The 24,096-nt window shown below is 38.8% G+C and overlaps 1 long non-coding RNA gene across 1 annotated transcript; it reads left to right on the plus strand.

Annotated features, from left to right (window-relative positions):
* Positions 1 to 382: 382 nt before the first annotated feature.
* LOC309390836 lies at positions 383 to 22,975 on the plus strand. The gene is made up of 3 exons (XR_014175184.1): positions 383 to 459; positions 20,990 to 21,236; positions 22,042 to 22,975. It is a non-coding gene; the product is annotated as an uncharacterized lncRNA (long non-coding RNA).
* Positions 22,976 to 24,096: the final 1,121 nt, after the last annotated feature.

Here is a 24,096-nt window from a genome sequence, read left to right on the forward strand (position 1 = left end):
TACTCTAAGGTTTTCTGAACCAGGAAAATAGATTCAGCTTCAACCACGTCAAATCTACTATTGTTATCAATATTGTTGTGCATGAGCTGGCTCTCATCAAGAGTGCATGCTCATTTATATCAGATAAAACACCCACATTACCAAATGCCATCAGAAATTAATATAAAGAGGTTTGTATGCAATTGGAAGCAAAACTTTTCCACCTGATATGGAGTCCTGAATCATTTTTGAGTAGGCACACAACCTTACTTCATTCCTTACTTCAGCTTCATTCAGTGGTCCCGAAACCAGGAGACTGTGAGTTGTAGGCCCACTTTAGGCATGAAAGCTGGCTGGGTGATTTGGGCTATTTGCACACTCCCTCAGCTACACCCACCTGATAGGGTTGTTGATGTGAGGAAAATAGGAGCAGGAATGAGCTCCTCGAGTTATAAAGGCTGATCTCCTTGAGTTATAAAGGTGAGATAAAAATCTGATAAATGAAACAAATAAATACAGTTGTAAATATGAGGATTTGTCATAAAATTACTACTTCATCATTGTTGTAACTTTGAACAGTTGCTAAATGAGGACTACCTGTATTTCTTTGTGCCTCATTCATATGGGCTTTTAACTAGAGGAAAGTCTATTGAAATCAAGGTGGCTTGTTTCTGAGTAGATATGTTACAGGCCACAATATATGTTTTTATTTCTGACTTTAGATGTAATTTTAAAAGTGTTCATCTTTCCTTGTTATCATTTTCCAATGGTAAAATATTTGACATGTGCATTTTGTCTGAGTGCCTTTGCGATCATATCTTTCCCAGGCTGTTGCTCATTAAGACTGCTGCAGTTACTATGCCAGGAATCCCCCCCCCCCCCAAACTAGCTTCAATTCCCTAGTTAAAGAGCTACAGATTGGAAAAAGCTACCAGGAAGTATAATATCACATACCTTTAATTAGCAATAGTTGGAGTGATAGCAGCAAGTGCAGCAGTAGCAGCAGAGAGAAATGCAACTTGCTTGCATTATTTTGGCTCAGCTCATCTGCTGACAAGATTTCTCTTTCAACATCTTTTTCCTGCCTTTTGTTGCACTCAGAAAAAAAAAACCCACCAGCCTGCTCGTAAAATATGTTACTTTTATGTTCCTTGTGAAAAATAACAGAGGGGACTAGAAAGCCTTGGCTCAGATAGGAGAGGAACGAAATCAACAAATGTGTGACAAAGGCACTTCCTGACAAATATTTGAAGTAATCACGAGTGGCCTCCCATAGAACAATTAACAAGAAAGCAGCTAATGAACAAGAGAAGACAGGCTGGTGCTCTTTTTTCCCCCACAGCACCTCTCCCTACATTGTATACATAAACACAACAAACAAATCTTTCTTGAAGCAGGAGCATAAAACGACCGCACCACTATTTCAGCTAGTCTATTACCATATGGTGTCATGCATTACTGTTCCTCGAGAGAATAGCGGTGTGGCAGGAACATTACATTCCTAAATAATACATCAAAGCAGGGCCTGTCATTTATGGCTATTATTGAGCCTCTGGGTAGATGAGTTACATCTCTATCGTCTTATTAATTTGGAATCCCAATAGCCGTGTTAAGTAAGTTGCGAAATACAGGAGGCAGAAATGAAGGGAATCACACAGGGGAATCTGTCTCGGGGAAGGCATCCATTAAACACAAGCGTCTGAAATCAACCGAGAGAGCTGTACAAGAGTTGGGAGGCAGAGGAAAGGAGCCTCCTTGCCATGATCATGATGAATTATGCCTCCATTTCAGGGTAACCTGGGCAATCTGATGGAAATGCATCCCTTGAAGTCATGCCACCCCTTTACAGAAAAGTGGAGAGGATGACGCACAGGTTTGGGCAAAAAAATAAATAAGAGAAACACACCTGCAAAAATGTCAGTCACCAGGGGAAGATTGAGAAAGATGTTTCTCTAAAAATAACTACGATGGAAGAAAGCCACAATCGGGATAAGAGATTGTTTTGTGAAGACAAGAAACACAACCTTTGCAAGTTTGGAGGCCATGGAAATCTTTTTGAACAATCCTTAATGGGGTTGGAGAGTGTTAATTAAAGTGTTTAGTTATGGAGAAATATGTGGAACCAGGGATCCTATCAGATATTCATGGATGCAAATGTGTCTGCAGATTCATCCCTCTGTGTGCCAGGTTTTCTATTCACTTGATGTAAAGAAAGAGAAGTGGGAGGCTGCATTGCAGTGGTTAATATATCGATGGACTCCCAGGGTCTAGGCCAAAAGTAGCAGCAGCATTCTGGCAAATGGCATTTGGGGGAAAAACTAACTCTACAATTTCTGATAGCTGAGAAGGGCTTTCTGGGAGCCATTTTGAAAGGGCACTGGCAATATTTCTTCTAAATGTGTTGTAAATGAATCCATCCTTGCAAAATGGTTTGTATTCCTTCTGTAAATGGTTACATTAAATTGACTTTATAACTATTAACATCATGCTACTGATTTAATATGCATGTATCCCTTGAGAAATTTCTTTCTTTATTGGCTGGGGAAGGAAGGAAAGAAGGAAGGAAGGAAGGGAGGGAGGGAGGGAGGGAGGGAGGAAGGAAGGAAGGAAGGAAGGAAGGAAGGAAGGAAGGAAGGAAGGAAGGAAGGAAGGAAGGAAAATACATTGTATTTATTTGTAAAGCCTTCTCAAGTTTTTACACATATATCAATACCTTATTGCTGGCTATGTAATGCAACATATAACATTTATCCTACAAGAACAGTTTCCAAATCCTTGAACAATTAAAAAAATGTTTATTATTTCAGCAGGGATACATAACACATATAGACTGGCCATGCTAGGTAAGAACTGAATTTGAGCATCATTTGAAGGACTGTATATTGTCCATGCCCTCTTCTAGTGGGATTTCTAATTATGGAGGTTTTTTTATATGTTCTGATTTTTTTCAGCTTATAAAATTTGTGTGTGTATGTGTGTATGTGTGTGCGTGTGTGCGTGTGTGGATGTGTGTGTGTGTGTGTGTGGTATATTTCAAAACAGATTTTTCACATAGGCCCAGATATTATATTTGATATCTTCTATAGACAGAGAAATGGTGAAGGGATTAACTTCACCTATTCTTCACTCCAGAGGGTAGGTGGAGAAGGCTGGATTCAGATTGGCATCTTGTAAGCTTCTGCTTTTTTCATCAAAATGATGAAAGCAATGTCATGCTACAAGCTCCATCCCCCCCCTTTTTTTTTTGAAAAAATGTTATTGGTTTTTACAAATTTTTTAAAGGAAAAAGGGTAAAAAAAAGGTATAGAAAATTTTGACAGCTACATCATGCGGGGGAAGGTAATCCCCCCAAATCTCGCAACTTTTATAAAGAAAAATAGGAAAACATTAACATTTGAATAAACACTGGCAGTTTTTGATTTTATATTAGATCATCAGTATATTCAATCATTTTTTGTATCACTTCCAAGAATTACATTATAACAACAATTGCAATAATGTTTCAATTCATTTTTGTGACCTGAGTCTTCTCAGTGTTGGATCCTCCCCCCTGTCTTCTGGCAGAGCCTCGGCCCCTCCCTCCTTCATATCTTGTGTACTGTCCCCTGTTTCATCTAGGAGGGCATTATGTTTTTTAATGAAAGCCTCCGCCTACACAACTGTATTAATTCTAATTCTGCTGCCCTCCCAGAAAATCAGCATACCTTCTGGCAATAACCATCTAAACCAGACTCCTTTATTATATAATTTCTTTACTAAAGAGGAATATTTCTTCCTCTTATCTCTTACTTTCTTTGGAATCTGTTTAAGAACAGTTATTTCTTTGTCTTTATATTTTAGTGGTCCCACCCTTTGAGCTCTTCATCTCTTGTGGTCTTTCTAAGAAATTTAACATGGACTTCCCTTGGAACATTGTGTGTTCTAGCGTATGCTGAGTTGATCCTGTACATCAGGTCAATATCCCACCACAGCTGCTGTTTATCTCTTTTAATGTATTCTGCTAAGATTGTAGTCATAATCTCCTTAAGATCTTCATTCTCCATTTCTGTCAAATTTTGAAATCTAAGGAAAAAAGACATCCTTTCAAATTCCATCTTTATCATATGGTTTTCAAATTCTATATTCCCCTTCTGAATTGTCTTAACCTCTTCCCTCATCCCAACCGTGCCCTCCTCCAGTACACCTATTCTCTGTTTATTTTGTGTAGCTTGTTGCATTTCTCTGAGTTGGTCATTTAGATCTGTCAGTTGTTTTTTTCAATTCGTCCTGTCCCTTTAAAAGAGTTTGAAGCATTTGTGAACAGATAAATCCTTTGGACTCTCTTCAGGAGCTTTAGGTTGTAAAAATGACACCAATTGTGTCTGTTGGGTGATCGGGCTGGACGTAGAGGATGTCGGGGCCGAAGATGCCTTACCAGGCGGTAATTTTTTAGGGCCCATCATGAAACTCAGAGATAGTTGTAAGTCTGTGCAAAGAAATGGCGTCTGTGGAAAAGCAGAACCGGGAGAGATCGCAAGGCAGGCAAGCCCAGAAGAGAATATTAATCTTCCTGTGCAGCTCCAAGCCAAATAATTGAATCAAATATTCCAAATCCAAGGGAAATACATGGTAGAAGAGGCTCCTGGAAGTCTCTGGGGTGTAAAATAGTTCAAAGCCAGAAAATCTTCCAAGAGAGGAATCTCATTCGTAGAGGCAAGGAAGAAGGAGGAAGTTGGCCATCTTGGCTCAGCCTTCACAGGAGGTCAGAAAACAACAAGTCAAAAGTTCCCATAAATAGTTTAAAGAAAATCAACTCAGCCATCCTTTCTCTCGCAATTGTAGTAAAAAGTCATTCTCCCATTGCTTAAGGGAAGTGAAAGTAAGTTTTTAACTCTCTCTCTCCTCCGAAAGAGAGAGATATTACGAATGCCGCTTTTCCAAGGGGGGTGGAAACCCCCCCTCCAATCTTAACTCTTCCAGAGATTGAAACAAAGCTTTAAAAACACTGCTGTTCATCAATTGGATAAATTAGCAAGAGATTTGGGGAGACTTCCCACCTCACTGCACTTCAGCTGTAGCCTTCAATTAATTGTTTCCTTCCAGGCTCTGCTCGGCGAAGACGCACGGCGACATGACAGCGCTGCCGCGCACCCCTCACACTTCCCAGCTCCTGGGGCGAAGCTGGAGACCCCCCCGTGGCCGCCGCCGATCCAGGGGGTCCAAACAAACCGCCCTGTGGCAGGGAACCCCTCCAAGGCCCCCTGTGCTCCCAAGGGGAGCCCACCGAAAAGATGAGCAGCGGACGTGCATGTCCGTTGCCTTCGGGGACTGGAAGTCGTCTCCTCCAAGCTCCATCCCTTTTGATTATGTATAGGATATCATATAATGAAGTTCCTTTTCACAGACGGATTTGTTTGGCATAGACATGTGCTCTATGGATGCCACTGAGTATCTGGACTTTTACATTAGACTTTAAACATTTAAACAAAACAGAAAGTAATCTTTCAAATAATATGCAGTATGAATTTTAGAAGCCACAGAATAATAAAAAAGGATGCTTTTATACTCTATGCAGTGGTACAACTTTGACTTACTTTTCAGAAGATAAAAGAATCTCAAAGGCATGGTCAAACTTCACTTGTATAAAGGTAAAGGTTCCCCACGCATATATGTGCTAGTCGTTCCCGACTCTAGTGCTCATCTCTGTTTCAAAGCCGAAGAGCCAGCACTGTCCAAAAACATGTCCGTGGTCATGTGGCTGGCATGACTAACACCCAAGGTGCATGGAACGCTGTTACCTTCCCACCAAAGATGGTTCCTATTTTTCTACTTGCATTTTTACATGTTTTTGAACTGCTAGATTGGCAGAATCTTGGACAAATAACAGGAGCTCACTCTGTTACGCGACACTAGGGATTTGAACTGCCGAACTGACGACCTTTCTGATCGACAAGCTCAGCATCTTAATGTCTTTATAATGCATAATGTCTTTAAAAATCACCATCCATAGAATGTCGTATGGATAGGTGTTTGGGTGAAGTTGCTAAACAGAATCTGTTTAATTTCTAAACATACTTTAGTGTTCAGAATAACAAATGACCTGTAAAAAGAAGTCTCAAATATTGTTTCTTTCGTTCTAAATACAGATACAAGTTCTTGAAAAATCATAAGTAAACCAAAATTCTAGTAATATGTTAAGATGCACCACTTCTCTCTCCTCCTTTAGTTGCAAAATAAAAGTTGTACACAGCAGTAAGCAGAAAAGTTAATCAAATGTCTCTGCTGTCTCTCCTAGCTTGGGAAAATAATAACATTTGTGAACCTAGGAAAGAGCCTTTTTTTTCTCCCATATTTTTTTCCTCTGACCCAAGCTTCACTTCCACAGCCTCCATCCACCCACTCCCATCTCCAGTTTTAGCTTCTGTAGAGGCTGGTTACCAAATTGAGGAGTGAGGCTTCAAATAAGAAAGCACCCACCACCCTTACTAGGTAGGGACTTTGGATGAAATGCCAATTCAGTTAGGAGACATACAGAGAGCTGGGTTTGTATCAGAAATTCCATCTGATGTTATTTGCTTGGGATGCTTGCAATGTCGAGATTCTTCTCATGCTACCATCCATCTGTGTCTCTTAGAATAGGCCGATAAGAAGTTACAATAAAAAGCCTTTTGGATCTGTTTCAGATAAATGACTGGATTTATTGGGGGCGCTTATAACATGCATTATTGATATTGGCCCCATAATTTCCTGATCTTGCTGCTATTGAATTCCTTTGGATATATGATCAACATTAAATATTACAAGCAGCTAGAATGCCGACAAATGTGAATGTGAAGAAAAATAACTTACTGTATTTTTCAGAGTATAAGATGCTCCGAAGTATAAGACGCACCTACTTTGGGGGAAGGAAAACAAGAAAAAAATCTACTTCTGCCTCCCAGAAATTTGCATCCTTGCAACAACAGCAAACAGCCTGTTTCAGTTTCAGTTAAGCCTGATTAGCACAAGGGAAAAAAATGCCTCCCAGCAATTTGCCTCTTGCAGTAAACAGAAAACAACATGTTTCAGTTTCAATTTCAGCACAGCCTGATTAGCATAAGCAGCAATTTGTCGGTTGGATTGGCCTCCCGATGATCAGCTGTTCCGCTCATTTCAGGCGGCGGAGATCGGAATGGGCAGAAAATGGGGCATGCGGAGGCCAAAAACGGAGAACGCAGAGGTGGCAATAGTCAATGGCAATCCATGCAGCCTGAAACAGCAGATCGTAGGGTGGTCGAGCCAACCACCCGATGATATCAACTAATCAAACTGTGCACTAATCAAGCTGCACTAATCAAGCTGTGCTGAAGCTGAAACTGAAACAGGCTGTTTGCTGTTTGCAGCGAGGAGGCAAATTGCTAGAAGGCAGAGGCCAAAGGGTGGGGGGCGGGACTATATTCGGTGTATAAGACGCACCCAAATTTTCACTCTCTTTTAGGGGGGGGAAGTGTGTCTTATACTCCAAAAAATATGGTATATTGTTTTCAGTTCTATAGTGTGAAACAGAGTTCCACCACACATGCTTAATGGATGGCCAACAAAAGATAAAAAATTATTTTTATAGCATAAAGTATTTGGCTTATTTTTGGATGCTGCCATAAGGAAATTTTATGATACCAAAAAATAGCTGTTCATTTAAAAAACAAAGGCAGCCATAGAAATATCACAAATCACAAATGATTCATTGGTTTGGAGGTCTGATGGATCTATTGAACATAAAGAATATTTCTTTTACTTCTCTTCCCTCCCTTCCCCCAACCCCCATTCTATCTCAGTTTCTGAAATGTTTCAATTTCAGAAGGAGGAATCTGAATCCTCTCTCTGCCAAGAGATCTGATGTTTACAACATTTTTTTGGCTTTTTAAAAAATTAGTTTTATTTTTAATACATGCCTATTTAGGATTTTCAGTAAGCAGTTGAATTGGAAGGAATAATTTCTTTTCTAGGGTTCATATCAGGCTCATATCAAAATAATTCAGAGTTTAAATACACACATACACACATACACACACATACAGTCCATATATCACAATGCAACGCATACAATATGCTTTTTATGATATTAAGATATGCAACACCTTTTTATGATCAAGTATAAACAATTAGATTGTTCATGTTTAATTCTATAATTTTTTACTATCCTAATAAGGCAGAGCCAAGTTTCTCAAGTTGAAATCTGAAATCAGAATAGAGCTGGAAGGGAACTTGGAGGTCTTCTAGCCCAACCCCCTGCTTAAGCATGAGGGCCTATATCATTTTAGGCAGGTGGCTGTCCAGTCTTTTCTTACAAGCCTCCAGGGTTGAATCACCTACAATTTCTGAAGGCAAGCTGTTCCATTGTTTAATTGTTCTCACTGTTAGAAAGTTCCTCATTGATTCCAGGTTACTTCTCTCCTTGATTAGTTTTCATCCATTGCTTCTTGTCTTGCCTCCTGGTGCTTTGGAAAATAAATTGACCACTTCTTCTTTGTGGCAGCCTCATATACTGGAATCCTGCTTTCATGTCACCCCAGTCCTTCTTTTCTCTAGACATAGAGAACAGAGAGACATAGGCATAGAGAATATAATTGGCACATCTTATCTCTGTTGCTAGAAGCATAAACAGTTGCTTCTCATTCCTTTCCCATTGCACCTCTATAATGGTGAAACATCTAAGCCTTTGCATAAGGTTGTGTTGGGGAATAAGCACCACTCTCTGTAGTTATTTTTATAATAACCATACAATTCATCCTTAAGATAAGACTCATTTTTTCCATAAAAGATATGAACATACATGAAAAGGAAATTCAGCTCTCTAATAACTACTTTCAAGCCTTTTAAAGAAACATCTTTTAAAGGCTCACCTTGTCTTTGTACTTATCATCAATTTTCTACTTAATTTCCTGAATCTTCCTGTGCTTAAAGATAGCAAGTTTAACAGCACACACTTTGCAAAAATTTTAAAAGTTAGGATGATTGGTAGGCAAATTATGTCCACACTGAAAACAAGAACCCAAAGTACAAATGATTATTCATAGAAAGGTGATGACTTTTAGGGTTTTTAAGCAGCCTAGATCTGGAAACCACAACTTGAGTTTTCCCCACCATGAAGCAAGGCTCCAACTGGTATCATCCATGGCTACATGACGGAGATTAGACACCAACTGCTGGATCTTATGGGTCTCTTCTAACATGGCATCATTTCTCTCCACATATGTACAGCAGCAGAGGTCATATTCAGCAGGTTCTGACCAGTTCTGGACAACTGGTAGCAGAAATTTTGAGGAGTTAGGAGAACCAGTAAATACCACCTCTGACTGGCCCCACCCCCATCTATTCTCTGTCTCTTGAGTACCAGCTGATTGGGAGGGAATAGGGATTTTGCAGTAACCTTCCAACGGAGTGGGGAGGGAATGGAGATTTTATAGTATCCTTCCCTGCCATGCCCACCAAGCCACACCATGCCCAAGCCAAGCCTACAGAACCGATAGTAAAAAAAATCTGAATCCCACCATTGTACAGCAGGAATCAAAGAACATGCCCCATCTTGCCATGCAGATCTAAGGCCATACACAATTCTGAAGGACAATATGTGAGACATAGATTGTTTTATTGTGTAATTTCAAGAAAGCATCGGCACTAGTACTTGCAAAGTACATTGAATTGATTACATTTTATCAGTGAGTTTTTATGTCCTGCTATCCCAGATGGGGGAATCAGCCAGAAAACTAAGGAATGCAAATTGCTCAGCCTCTCAACTAAAGGATTGGCTCCAGTTTAGAATCTATATGGTTTTCAACTCATATTTGGAATGACAGGTTATGATGGAATTTACATAGTACCATATCATAGTACCATATCAAGATGTAAGCAAGTGTGGGTTCCGGTTCCGGCGGCAGCGGCGACGGGCAGCTCTTTGCCCGCTCCTGCTCTCCGGTGGGCTTCCCCACTCCTGGGGGGCACAGGACACCCCACAGAGGGGTCCTGCCGGAGGGGCGGCATCGCGGGGAGCTCCTGCAGCGGCGGCGGCCGGCGGGAGGTCTCTCGCGCGCCCAAGGCACCGGGGAGCTAGCTCGGAGGGCGCCTCGCGTTTCTGCGCCTTGCGCCTCGCTAAAGCCGTCTGGAGAATGAAGCAATTGAAGGAAGCAGCTGCGGTGCGGTGAGGTTGCTTCTCTCTTCATGCCCTATTTTGCACGAAGAATTAGTTATAAAATAACTTTAAAATAACTTTCGGAGTATTCTGGAGGCGCGGCTGGAGGGAGGGGGGTTTCCCCCCCCCCTTGGACAAGCGGCTAGGAATAATTTTGCTCTCAGCCCCCGGGGAAGGAGGAGGGGGGAGAGCCAACGAATGAAGCCTCACCCAGGCTGAGATGATTTTCTTTTCAACTTAATTTTACTTTCTACTGTGATTTGTGGACTTTTGGAACTTTTTTAAAATTTTGTTATGCCTCTGTGCCCAAAACTGGCAGGGCAAGATGGCACACTTCCGTTGTCTTTATGAATTGTGAAACCTGACTCCACCTTTAAAATTCAGGCTTCCGGTCTTTGTCTCCGTGTCTCCCAGAGGAATCTCTTGTGGATTGGTACTTTTTGAACTTTCTAGGGGAAACCTTTCATCTATTGCCAGACTTATTAGAGAGATTCTCTTCTGCCTGGTTCTTCTGCTCCCGGACCTCACCTGGCTACCCTTCTTTTCTAACTGTTTATCTTATATATGGACTGAACTTCTAATGTTATAAAGGATGGCATCCAAAAGACCACCTCCTGGGAAACCTGGCTTTGCCACGTCTGCTCCAACATCTGTAACATCCAGTCCAGCCACACAGTCAAAGATAACAGAACTGATGCAACCCAAGACTATAGAGATGGACTTTCAACAAATGCTTCAACAAATTTTACAGGGCCAGGAGGAAATCAAGAAACAGCTAAGGGAAATGAAAGATGAAATTAAAGAAAATCAAGCCCAAATTTATAAGAACTCACAGAGACTGGATCTTGTGGAAGGGGGGGTGGAGGAGGTGAGGGGGGGTGGAAGCTGTGCAGAAAGGGAACAAAGATCTTGACATCCAACAGATGAAATTAGAATTTGAGAGAATGTCCTATTATCTTAGATTTCAAAATGTTATAGAAGAAGATGGGGAAAATATAAGGGACATCATGACAAACATTCTGGCTGACTACACACACAAAGAAAAACAACAGATGGGGTGGGATATAGACCTGGTTTATAGAGTGAACTCAGCTTATGCTAGAACACACAATGTACCCAGGGAGGTTCACATTAAATTCCTTAGAAAAAGCACAAGAGATGAAATTCTGGGTGTACAAAGGGGGCAAGCATTGACATATCATGATATGGAGATAACCATTCTGAAGCAGATCCCTAAGAAGATTAGAGAAAAAAGAAAAATTTATTCGCAATTAGCGAATAAATTATACCAGAAAGGGGTGTGGTTTAGATGGTTGATGCCTGAAGGTATGCTGATATTCTGGGAGGAGACAAGAATTAGAATTAATTCACCCATAGAGGCGCAGGCCTTTATGGAAAAAAATAAAACACTCCTAGAGAAACCACCAGACACTACAGCGGACACGCAGGACACGGGAGGGGCCAGAGCTCTGCCAGTGGAGGGAGATGGGGCAATAGCAAGAAGACTCAGATCACAAAAATAAACAAGAAAATCATATTATTATAAATTGACCGAAAGTGAAAATGGAATTATATTTGGATTTTATACTGTAATGTTTAATTTGATTGAATTTAATAATAGAACTAATATGCTGATTGTAATCAATTATATACTAATGCATTATATATAAATGTATACTATGGGTATGGAGGGAGGGGGGCCTCACACATTTTGCAACTGCCAAAATTTGTTACCTGTCCATTTACCCTTTTCCCTATAAATCTTGAAAAACCAATAAAATTTTATTACAAAAAAAAAAAAGATGTAAGCAAGTGTTAAAAGGTGAAAGCAAAAATTTATATGAAAATATCACGATAGCTTTCAACAATGGAAGCATTTGTTCACCCAAATTTAGTAAATCTGGAGAAAATCTTAACATATAAAATATAACACATATCTTAAATGTGGAAGGGAAACTAAAAACCAAACAAGTGTTACAGAGAAAGTGTGTTAATTTATCATGGTGGCCACAAATGCAATTGAGACATGAGAAAGATGTCAAGATTTATGGTTTTTATAAAGAGCAAACAACATTTGATCAAATACTGTTAGCGGTGAATGAAAAGTTAATTAAGAAACTATATAATTTCCTATTAAGCCTAAAAATGGAAGATGAACTGGTAAAGGAGACAATGATAGTTTGTGCTCAATTCTTTTATATATATATATATAATATAGAACTAGATAATAGGCAAAAGCTCTGGGAAAGGAACTATAAGTTGAAAATGGCAACTACAAATAAGGAAAATTTGTATAAAATGTTTTATAGGTGGCAATTACCACTGGCAAGACTGGCCCAAATGTTTAAAAACATGTCCACTAAATGTTGGAATGAATCAAACTCCGGGCACATACTTCCATATGTGGTGGACATGTCCAAAAGCCAAAAAAAAGTGAACAAAAATACATACATAGTTGGGGGAAATGTAAAAAATGGGGGGGAAAACAGAATTATTTTGTCAGGCATAATACCAGAAAATGATAAAGGGAATGTATATTTAATATTACATGTTTTGACAGCAGCAAGAATGTATTTGTGCAATATTGGAAAAATGAGGAAACATCCACAGAAGAAGAGATAATGAAAAAAATATTAGACCATTTTTGGATTATTTGCTTGAAACTGAAAACAGTGAAACTTTAATCCTTGAATTGATTGACTAGAACAGTTTATGATTGTGTAGTATGGTATCCTATAATATATTCTACCTCGATTAAGGCTTATTGTTTCTTATGCTTGTATCTGTAACAAAGAAAGTTGGAAGTTACTTTTTTCCCTTTTCTTTTTGTACACCCAGTTTTCCTTTTTCCTTGTTTCAATTTCTCCCCTTTTAACTCTTTTTCCTTTGTATTCTAGCTTTAAAAAACTAAATAAAGTTTTGTGAAAAAATACATATAATATTTACAATAAATTAGAGTGAAACATTTTATTTCAATTAGGAAAAAAAATCTGGCTGATGTTAAGTTTTAATTGTTGTCTCAAGTCTATTAAACTTCCATTATGCCCATGTAAATATTCCTCTTAATGGACAAGAATTGTTTAACATGAATTACTCAGATGAAACAGCATGGTATGTGATAGATAAAAATTCCTCTAAATTTGTGGAAAAGAATTATTGCTGTAAAAGTAAATTTTACATCAGGCTAATATATATTTTGTGATCTGTGCCTATATTGGTTCATAGAACATAGCAGTGAAGTGCAGTCAGGAGAAGCAGGAGAGGCAGAACCTCACCACTCTCATAATGAAAATTTAAAAAAAATAGTCCGGGAAGCCGTGAAAGTGGCTGGGAGAGGCGCGCGGCTTGGTTTAGCCTCCCTGGACATCACAGCAGCAGCCCCAAGTGCACCCATCTCACCATTTTTTGCATCGGGCGAGCCCAGGATCCTTGCAAGGGGAATGGGACCACGTGTGCAGGAGGCTCCTCAGCGCCAGCCTCAGATCAACACAGCCACGGTCCCCTTCATGTTGGCTCAGGAAGGAGGGAAATGGGACCACGTGTGCAGGGAAAGGGGACCGCGGCTCACGCTGATCTGGGGCTGGCGCTGAGGAGCCTCCTGCACACATGATCCCATTCCCCTTGCAAGGATCCCAGGCTCGCCCGATGCAAAAAATGCCTAGGTAACATCATCAGTGCTAGAAGGGAGTGGGGCGAGGTGGAGGAGAAAGGAGAAGTTTCTCTTCTCAGAAATGTCTTCTCAGTGGAGCTGTGGCAGCCTGCCTGTCTCTTTCTGACATTTCTGAGAATAGAAACTTCTCTAGTCGGGCTGCGCCCGTGCAATCGGAGCAACCACGTGGTTTGATGATGTCACCAGCCTCACCAGCCATAAACCTCACCGCACATAGGAATGGAACATAGAATGACAGAATTGGAAGGGAACTTGGCAGTCTCCTAGTCCAACCCCTCGCTCAAGCAAGAGACCCTATACCATACTAAAAAAGTGGCTGTCCAGTCTCTTCTTACTTAAAAGCTTTCAGTGATGGAGCACCCACAACTTCTGAGGGCAAGCCATTCCACTGGTTAATTTTTCTCACTGTTAGGAAATTTCTCCTTAATTCTAGGTCACTACTTGTCTCCTTAACAGCTTCTGAAGGCAAGCAATTCTACTGGTTAATTGGTCTCATTTAAGAAATTTCTCCTTAGTTCTAGGTCACTTCTCTCCTTAATTAGTTTTCATTGTTTCTTGTCTTGCATTCTGGTGCTTTGGAAAATAGCTGACCCCCCCTCATCTTTGTGTTAGCCTCTCAAATATTGGAACACCGCTGTCATGTCTCTCCTAGTCCTTCTTTTCAGTAAACTAGACATATCTAATTCCTGTAACTGTTCTTCATAATTTTTAGCTTTCAACCCCCTGATCATCTTCGTTGCTTTTCCCTGCACTCTTTCCAGTGTCTCAACATCTTTTTTGTATTGTGGTGACCAAAAGTATTCCAAGTGATCTTACTAAGACTTTGGAAAGTGGTACTAGAGCTTCACATGATCTTGATTCTATCCCTCTATTAATGCAGCCTAGGGTTGCCTTGACTTTTTTTGGCTGCTGCTGCATACTACTGACTCATAGTTAAATGATTGTCCACTAGGACTCCAAGATTGTGCCAAGTTTCACTTAATTATACCTGTACAAATGGTTTTTCTTGCCTAAGTATAGAATCTTACTTTTATCCACATTGAATTTGTTAGATAGAGCCCAGTGTTCAAGTCTATCAAGACCTATCTGGATCTTGAGCATATCTTCTGGGGTGTAGACTATTCCTGCCAGTTAAGTGTCATGTGTAAATTTGATGAGGTCCCCTACTGTTCCCTCATCTAAATCGTTTGTGAAGATATTTAAGAGAAATGGGCCTAAAATGTAACACATGTGTTCTGTTTTAGGCCCAATACTTTTTAGATATAGTCCTAAAATATTTCAATAAATCAGTTAATGTTTGGTCAAATCAGTCATGAAATAAACAAATATGCAGTAACTTCTTGTTAACATTAAAGTTACAGCTCTAATAGTGATGGTGCTTTTAGTTTTCCTGATTTTAAACAGTACCACTGAATGTATGCATTAATCTCAATCTTATTACGCTGGACAAAAAAAAATGATTCCCTTCACATGCAAAACTGGCAGTTTTTATACTGTACATATATTTAAAGTTGCAGGTTATACCATTAATAAACAACTAAAAATGATAATCCAAATGCATCATATTTTATTAATGGAGTTTATTATAATTTAGCTAAAATGGCCAAATGGCAATACTTGTACTGCTTAGACCCATTGTTTTCTGGCCCAATGTCCTTGTGCCTTTTGAAGGAATTGTAATTTGGATTGTGATGTGTTTACAGTATGTACATTTTAAAATTCAGTTATGGAAATAGGGTACAGGACCTGCTCAGAATCAGTAATAGTGGAACATAAACCCAGTAAAATAAATAAATACAATGATTCTGAAAATGCTTCAGCTATTCAACTTCTGTACTTCAGTCGGGTATAAAATATACATGAAAGAAATGAAAATTTGGCACTGTGGTATTCAGTTGCATAGATAATACATCTTTTGAAAAGACTCTCATGTTCATTTCTAATTAATTCTTCAAATACATGAATGAAGGAAAATCCATCTGAAACTATCTAGGAGCCGGCTAGCCGGCTTGGCCCATTCATAGTTTTACCTCACCTCCTGCCAGATATTTTAGTTGGGTTAATTTTAACTTTCTGGGGTATTTTTAGGGGTTATTTTTAACATGGTTTTAATAGCTTTACTTTAAGATACAGTCTTTTAACCTCCTCATCTAATTTAAGGATTTGTGTATTTATATTTATTCCTATGTATTTGTGTTTTAATTTGACTGTACACCGCCCCGAGTCCCCTTTGGGAGAGGGGGCGGTCTAGAAATCTAAATAAAAGTAAAGTAAAGTAAAATAAAGTAGGAAATGAAACATCTACACAGGTATATTTGTTCTTTTGAGATTTTCTCCCAGAAGAGCTTTATGTAAGGCATCATTTGAGTTGAGTAAAAGTTTTCTTTTGGAAAAAAAATTTTTTGAAAAAATATGAGTTGAGATGTACACTTCAAACGATTGGAAGTTTGATACTGTTAAGAATTTCACAAATAGCCTTTCAACAGTAGTATCATTGACTGTTTAAGTACTGTATTTTTCAGAGCAAAAAATGCGCCAAGATTTGAAGAGGCAAATTAGAAAAAAAGTTTTTGCACTCTTCAGACCTCCCAAAAACAGGCCCGTTTTTGTCCAAAAAAAGGCCATGCATAGCCTTTAGGAGGCTTATAGAGTGCTCCTGGGCACTGGTGGGGGGACAAAATTGAGCAAAAAATGGCTTATTTTTCACTCATTTCTGCCCTCCCCAACCCCAGGAGCTCTCTGAAAGCTCCTAAAGGCTATGCACAGCCATTTTGGTGAAGGGGGTTGGGTTTTGGGAGGCAAAACATGCTGCAGTCAGTGTATAAGATGCACCCAGATTTTCAGCCTCTTTTTTCAGGGAAAAAGGTGCATCTTATACTCCGAAAAATCGGTAGCTATGGTTATTATTATTATTATTTATATATGACAAAAATAAATAAATTTTCTGATGAGTATACAAATATCCACAGCATGCAAAGATTAACCCCTTTCTTTGAATTCAAGTGCCAATGGAACACAAACTCTATATTAAAGTCAGCAGTAAATTAGATAATGTTGTGCTTTATATTCAGGCTATTTCTACTGTTCAGTTAATTTATCTTGGCTGCCAGACAGGTTGATTAATTAACAGATGTTCAGGTAGTAAAACATTCAAATTTCAAGCATTAAATAAAATTGCTTTCAAACATTCAACAAAACCATCTAAACCATCAAGAGAGAGGCAGGAGAACAGCCAAGGTTATATGCAATTTTGTTTAAAGAAAAACATGGACTGTTTTGTGATAATGTATTAAACTGGATCAGCCTATGATCCGGCTACAGGAGTTGTAAATGCACAAAATGAAGGAAACAAAACACATTCCAAGAAAAGAAAATCAGGATTTGTTTTTTAAAAAGATGGTTTATATACAGTTTATTTCCTTTATTGGTTTCATCATTCAGTGCTACATGTACAGTTACTGAACTGTACTGAACACTGAAACTTTGCAACCTTCCTTATGACTTTCTTGGAAACATTTAGTTGATTGATGTACCCAAACATAGACTAAGTAAAATTTTGACCTGGAAAAAAAAGGTTTATTTTCCTATTTTCACATGCAAGTAAAAGCAATTTTACTGACAATTGTTCCATACAATAATAAATGTGGGAACTATAAGATAAGGTATGGAAAGCATTGTGTAATGCTACTGAAAGAAGTTAAGCAATTGAAGAGACACTAAATAATAATAAAATGATCAGATCACTACTGTGATCTGTGATCTACAGATCACATTTTCTAATGTAACCTAAACTAGACTAGGTTACAATCAAATTGTAATCCTAGATTAGCAACCCTAGCAGATTATTTAATTCACTATAGTCATAATTAAAAATCAAGTTTCAGGATATAATGAAGTTCAGGAAAAGAAGTTCAAGAAGACAAGAAGTTCAAGAAGGGGCATTTATAAAATATCCACTCCCATAAATTGCTTGTTCTCGTGCACCTAGTTAGGAATGCTACTTTAATAAATACAATATTATTATTATATATACTTGATTCATTAAACATGAAACTCAGCCAACTGAACATTCAAAAATGCATCACAAATACCATTGACTGGTGCTAATGGTTGATACGGGTTGCTGCCAGCATCCTAGGTATCAACCAAGTACCTCTTAAATTATACAATATTCTGAGCAGCGCAGTTTTTTGCAGTTCTACTGGTGTTATTGCAGGAAGCAATAACAATTTGTTGATGTATCTTAAAAGATTATTATTATTATTATTATTATTATTATTATTATTATTATTATTATTATTATTTACTTACTTACTTACTTACTTACTTACTTACTTACTTACTTACTTACTTACTTACTTACTTTATTCATTAAACATGAAACTCAGCCAACTGAACATTCAAAAATGAATTACAAAAACCAGTGACTGGTGCTAATGGTTGATACAGTTTTATTATTATTATTATTATTATTATTATTATTATTATTATTATTATTATTGTTGTTGTTGTTGTTGTTGTTGTTGTTGTTGTTGTTGTTTTATTCATTAAACATGAAACTCAGTCAACTGAACATTTAAAAATATATTACAAATATTATTGACTTATTGTTGTTGTTATTTTGTTTGTTTTATTTATTTAAATCAATGGACTTAACTCTGTATATTTGAATGTCTAGCATGTGATTTGGAAGAGGTTACTGGGAAATGCAGAGATAAAACTATTCTGTATCCATAGAGTGATTCTTAAAAAAAATACCCTCCCTTTGTAAGTAGTATTTTATAAAAAGTAAGACAAAGTATTAGGCTATGCATTAAGTGTAACATATAGCTTGATCCTAAGAGCCCTAAATGCATTAGACTCACTCCCACTTGGTTCATGATATGTGCTCTTAAACACTTCTGTTCATTGTCAGAAGGTTTCTAAATATGCTGCAAAATAAAGCTGCTTTCCTAGTGAATGGCTCCCTAAAGACACTTGGGACTTAGAGCACTTTCTAATGTCATCCAACCATTGTTGAGCCAAAATAACAGTAAGTACAACAGGCTTTCTATCACATAGCTGAAGGCTGGGTAATGCTATGAAGATGCTAAAAGTCACTCCTGGGGAAATGATGAATTCCTGCAGATACTTTGTCTCCTACTGCAGTATAAGTATACTGTTTGTCATGAATTTATATGGATCCTCCACATCAGGCAGTCATAGTGAATATCCATTGCCAGCAAATAACAGAAGACTGAAACCTTGCACTCTTCCGTATGACTTTCTTCAAAACATTTAGTTGACTGATGCAGCCAAACGGAAACTAAGTAGAATTTAGACCTGAAGAAGAAAGCTTTCTTTCCTATTTTCATATGCCAGGAAAAGCAATTTTACTGACAATTGTTCCATACAACAACAGATATGGGAACTATGTGATAAGTCTATGTTAGCTGTGGAAAGCATTGCCTAATGTTAGGCCAGCCCAAAGAACTTGTGGGTACAATTTTGGGTATAATTGGGTCATTCAATATCTCTCCCCTCTGCTACAAATATCAAAACCTCATTTTGGCTCTGAAGTGTTAAACTAATTCATTGTCCTAGTGCAGTGGTGGGCAACCCGCGGCTCGGGAGCCACATTCATTGTCCTAGTGCAGTGGTGGGCAACCCGCGGCTCTTTACACCCTTTAATGCGGCTCTTCTGTGTGCTGGGTGCCCGCTCCCCTCCCTCCTCTTGGGCTTCGGAGGGAAGCTTCTGCAAAAGCCCGGGCGAGTGACACCCAATTTTGGTCCTATGACTGCAGAATGCTGTAACATACCATAAATGCAGGCCAGTTGTTGAGTGTTTCAAATGTGATTGGAACACTCAACAAGGTGACCACAGTGTGTGTGTGTGTGTGTGTGTGTGTGTGTGTGTGTGTGTGTGTGTGTGAGTGAGAAAGACAGACAGAGAGAGGAACAGAGAGAGGGAGTGAGGGAGGGAATCAGAGAGAGACTGACAGACAGACACACACACACACACAGACAGAGAGAGACAGAGAGGGGGAGGGAGGGAGAGAAAGATAGACAGACAGAGACACACACACAGAGCGAGTGATTAAGTGAATGAGTGAGAGACAGACACACCCACATACACAGAGTGACAGAGAGAGAGGAAGGGAGGGGAGAGAGACAGAGGGAGAGACAGAGACAGACACACACACACACAGAGTGAGTGAGAGACAGACAGACACACACACACACAAAGTGACAGAGATGGGGGAGGGAGGGAGAGAGAGACAAAGAGCCAGAGAGAGAGAGAGAAAGAAAAAGAAAAAAAGAAAGAAAGTGGGAGAGAGAGATGAAATTAAAAACAACAACATACAAACCTGACTTACTCAAACTATCCAAGGAAATGCAAGGCCAATGTTCACATTAGTGGTTGTGACTTTGTCAGCCATTGTCAGGATGTAATTTTCTCTACATTGTAAGGCAAATTTTACGGAATTTAACGTTATCGATAATATCGTTCTAAAGTTTTTGTTTTATTAGTTGTGTTATTTGTATCCTCCCGACCTATGTGGATACTTGCATGCAGAATATTCTCAATAAAAACTTATTGAAACTAAAAACAGTGTACCATCCTATGTATTTTCGGTTTTAAAAATGTGGCTCTCAAAGTAAATTTCAATCGTGGTTTTGGCGAGATTTGGCTCAGTTGAAAAAAAAGGTTGCCCACCACTGTCCTAGTGGAAAGATGTTCTCAAAGAGAACATCAAAGCATGGAAAATTGACTTGTTTGGTCCACTGGAGTGAAGTTGCCACAACAAATTCCATTCTTTGTTCTGCTGTACACTTTATGATTGTAGCATTTATCTCAATTTACCCTGTCATAACAGTGGGAAGGTTTTGTCCCATCGATATATTTGAGTCTAAAAATTATTTATGCCTTGTTGCTGAAACAGTATTATTTTTTCAAAGCCGGTAAGATGAGGTTGGTCCCATTTTTCTTGGATGATGAATGGAAAAGAAACAGCAAATGGAAATGAAAGACTATCCAGATGTTTATGAAGTTTATAGAGATGACCACAGAGCTCTCTGGAGGATCAATTCTCTAATAAAATATAATTGAGGTCACCAAATATGTAGAACAGCATGTAATTATTCAGAGATCTGGTTCTCTGCTTATCAGATGGAAATTAATATTAAAATGACCGTTTTTCTGCCCATATTAGGTCCAAGACTGGAAGATGAACTTTACTTATGAAAAGAAAAAGCTACCTGTCAGCATGGGGAAGAGTAAAGAAGAACTTGGTGTCCATATCTATCTCTTCTCCATGAAAGAAAATTGCCAATGCTTCAATAGTTTTCTTGTAAGATCGAAACGACAATTCTTTACTGACTTCCATGCAACCTTGTTGCATTTTTTGGAACACACTTCTGCAGAAAATATCTCAATTGATGGGGGATGCCAATCTAAAGGTAAAGAAAAATAGTATTAGGTTTTATATAGTACAATTTTTTCACAATAAAATTGTTGTGCATTTCAAATTGAAAGAAGCAGTGGCACAAAATGGTTAAAAAAACCATACTCATCAAGGAGAAATAAAACCCGGGGGGGGGGGAACCCTATCCTGTTGTCCCATTTTTTTATTTGATGAACCTGAATGCGAAGCAGGTACTCCTAGAGCAAATGATAAGGTATTCTTTTCTCGGCTGGACGGTTCAGAAGTTAATTTAAGATGACATGGAAGATAAGCTACTAAGTAACAGCAACTATGGGTTAATTAGGTTCAGCATCCTAAGGGAAAGCAAATTACTGGAAGTGTCATAGTGCCACTAATTTTTATTATTGATGGATTCAATGAAGTGGATGGGCAAAACAAAATGATTTATCATCTTTGCGTGGAGAAAGATTTACTAATCTTTGGAGCATTTCAGAAGCTGTGCGTACATTTTAGCTCTTCATCTCCAAAATGAAAATTAACGGAGAATGGAAATACTACAATACAAGCAAGAATACGTCACACAGACTTTCTCGGGTCTGTATTGTTACATGGGTCTGGGCAGTGGGCAGGTTGGCCAGAGGTCTTTTTATGTTTCTTGACAAACAATGACTGAATTGTGTTGATGAATTGTGGTAGAAGAGAGGTTTTGAAGGCTTACAGGTGCAAAGGATGCAACCTTCAAAAACATACAGGTTTTTCTGAGCAGCCACTGCTCATCCCAGACTGTATCTGTATCTATTTATGAGCTTTTCCTTTTTTATTTTCTTTCTTTCTTTCAGAAATGTAGAAAGAGAAGAGGGGGAAGAAAATACCTATTTGTTCCCATCCATATGAAAATCCTTTCCTTGTCTCCAGCCTCAGATACATACCATATAGGAGTAATAAGTTATCAAAATTATTACTCTGGCAGTCAGAAATAAAGAGAGTGAATCACTCCATAGCTTATCTTCAAAGAAGACCTGCTGACTTTTTCCCCAGTATAGTCCACACTGGAGAAATATTTTATCGGTTTCTCTCTTTTCCCAGCATTAAGATTTCATGGATTTCTGGTCTGAATAAATTTAGGATTGGAAACTTATGTATCCCATGCATTAGTCCCTCTCCATCTTTTCCTCTCTCAGGTTGAATGTATTTATTCTCTACCTAAAACCCAAAGCATAGTTGGGAACCCTTTGGTTACGTGAACTCATTTGCCATCTAGCCTAGCACTTTCTCTGACCTCCCAAAAATATCTTTCATATGTCTTGCTACTGTTCTTTTAATTGGAAATCTTCCGCTTGAAGATAGGTGCTCTACAGGTAGTCCTCAAACAATCACAATTGGGCCCGGGATTTTAGCCATAAGTCAGGGCAGTTATTAAACAGATCAACATGTGACCTGACTCAATTTTTATGACGATCGTAAAAGCAAGTTACTATGGGTATTAAGTGAGCCACATGGTCGTTAAGCAAATTCAGTATATCCCATGTGCTTTTTTGCTATTTTCAAGGGGAGGGACAAGTTGTGGTCACATGACTGTCATATCATAAATCTGAGCCAATTGCTAAGCACCTGAATGCAGTCATGTGACTAGAGAGGCAATATTTTATAATGGTCAAAAAAAGTACTCCACAGCCATAATGTATCCTTTCCATGGCTGACTATCAAATAAATGAAACCAGAAATGACATGATGAGCTGTTCAGACCGAAAAGTGTACTGTTGCTTGCCTATATACTGGAATCTTGCCTGCATAACTATTAGATAAATTCTGTAATGTTTTAGGGAAGCTCACTTGTCAGCTATTTCCCCCCCAAAATGAACTCAAAGCTACTCAGCTGTTCCACTCCTCCCTTCAACTCAGTGCCGGATTCTACCACATTATTGTAGATTCCAGTTGCTCCTTTAGATGGAACTATCTACACCACCAGTTACATTTTTTTTCTTTCTAGCATTTTCCTGCAAGTCTGCTTTTGGGGGGCGATCAACCAAGTGTTGAAGCATTAGTTGCAACAGGAATTGACCAACCAGCATGCTCCTAAGCCTGACATCATCATGGGCTGAGAGAGTGTGACTGACCCAAAATCACTTTCCTGGTTTTCATGTCTAAGACTGGAGTAGAGCATACAGTCTACTGATTTCCAAACTTTAATTATGAGACCAAATTGGCTTTCCAACGAAGTATAATATACACATTCAAATAATCTTGACCAAAGTGGAATGTGGCAAGAAGAGTTAGGTTTTCAAGCAGTGATGAGCTTTTAGATTAAATGACCAGGTCTACTTTTTGGTTATCCCAATGTTTGTTAACAGCTGTGGCTGGCATCTTAACAATAGGGACTTTTATTTTGACCTGGCATGTATTTTATAGAGATGATGACAATGATGATTTACACAGAGAGAGACACACACAGAGAGAGAAGGAGGGAGGGAGGGGAGGATGGAGTGGGAGAGAGGGAGGGGAGAGAGAGTGGGAGAGGGAGAGACTGGCGATGATTGTGCATGCATTTCATTATAGAAAATTTTTTAGATGATGGCTCTCTCAGTGTATAGTAATATAGCTTTGATGACCAGCTTAAGATACTCATATGTAGCATTACAAGTAGATTGCACCATTGATTATGTATTTATTTATAGGGGAGAAATGTCCGGCCAAATGTAATTTCTAATGTTGGATTTTCCCCCATACCAGAGGGAGCCCCCCTTGTGGAATACTGTGAAGCCGTTACCATGGCAACTGTGCTGTACAGTAGAATCCAATTTACGGCATAGTAGAAGCCATTTTAAGGCACACCCCAAGCAGTGTTAAGGGTGTCTTATCCCTAGAGTATTTGTTTCCAGAGAGTAAGTAATCTG

Source organism: Natrix helvetica (genome assembly GCF_964273705.1).
Source record: "Natrix helvetica genome assembly, chromosome: 4".
Classification (NCBI taxonomy): domain Eukaryota; kingdom Metazoa; phylum Chordata; class Lepidosauria; order Squamata; family Natricidae; genus Natrix; species Natrix helvetica.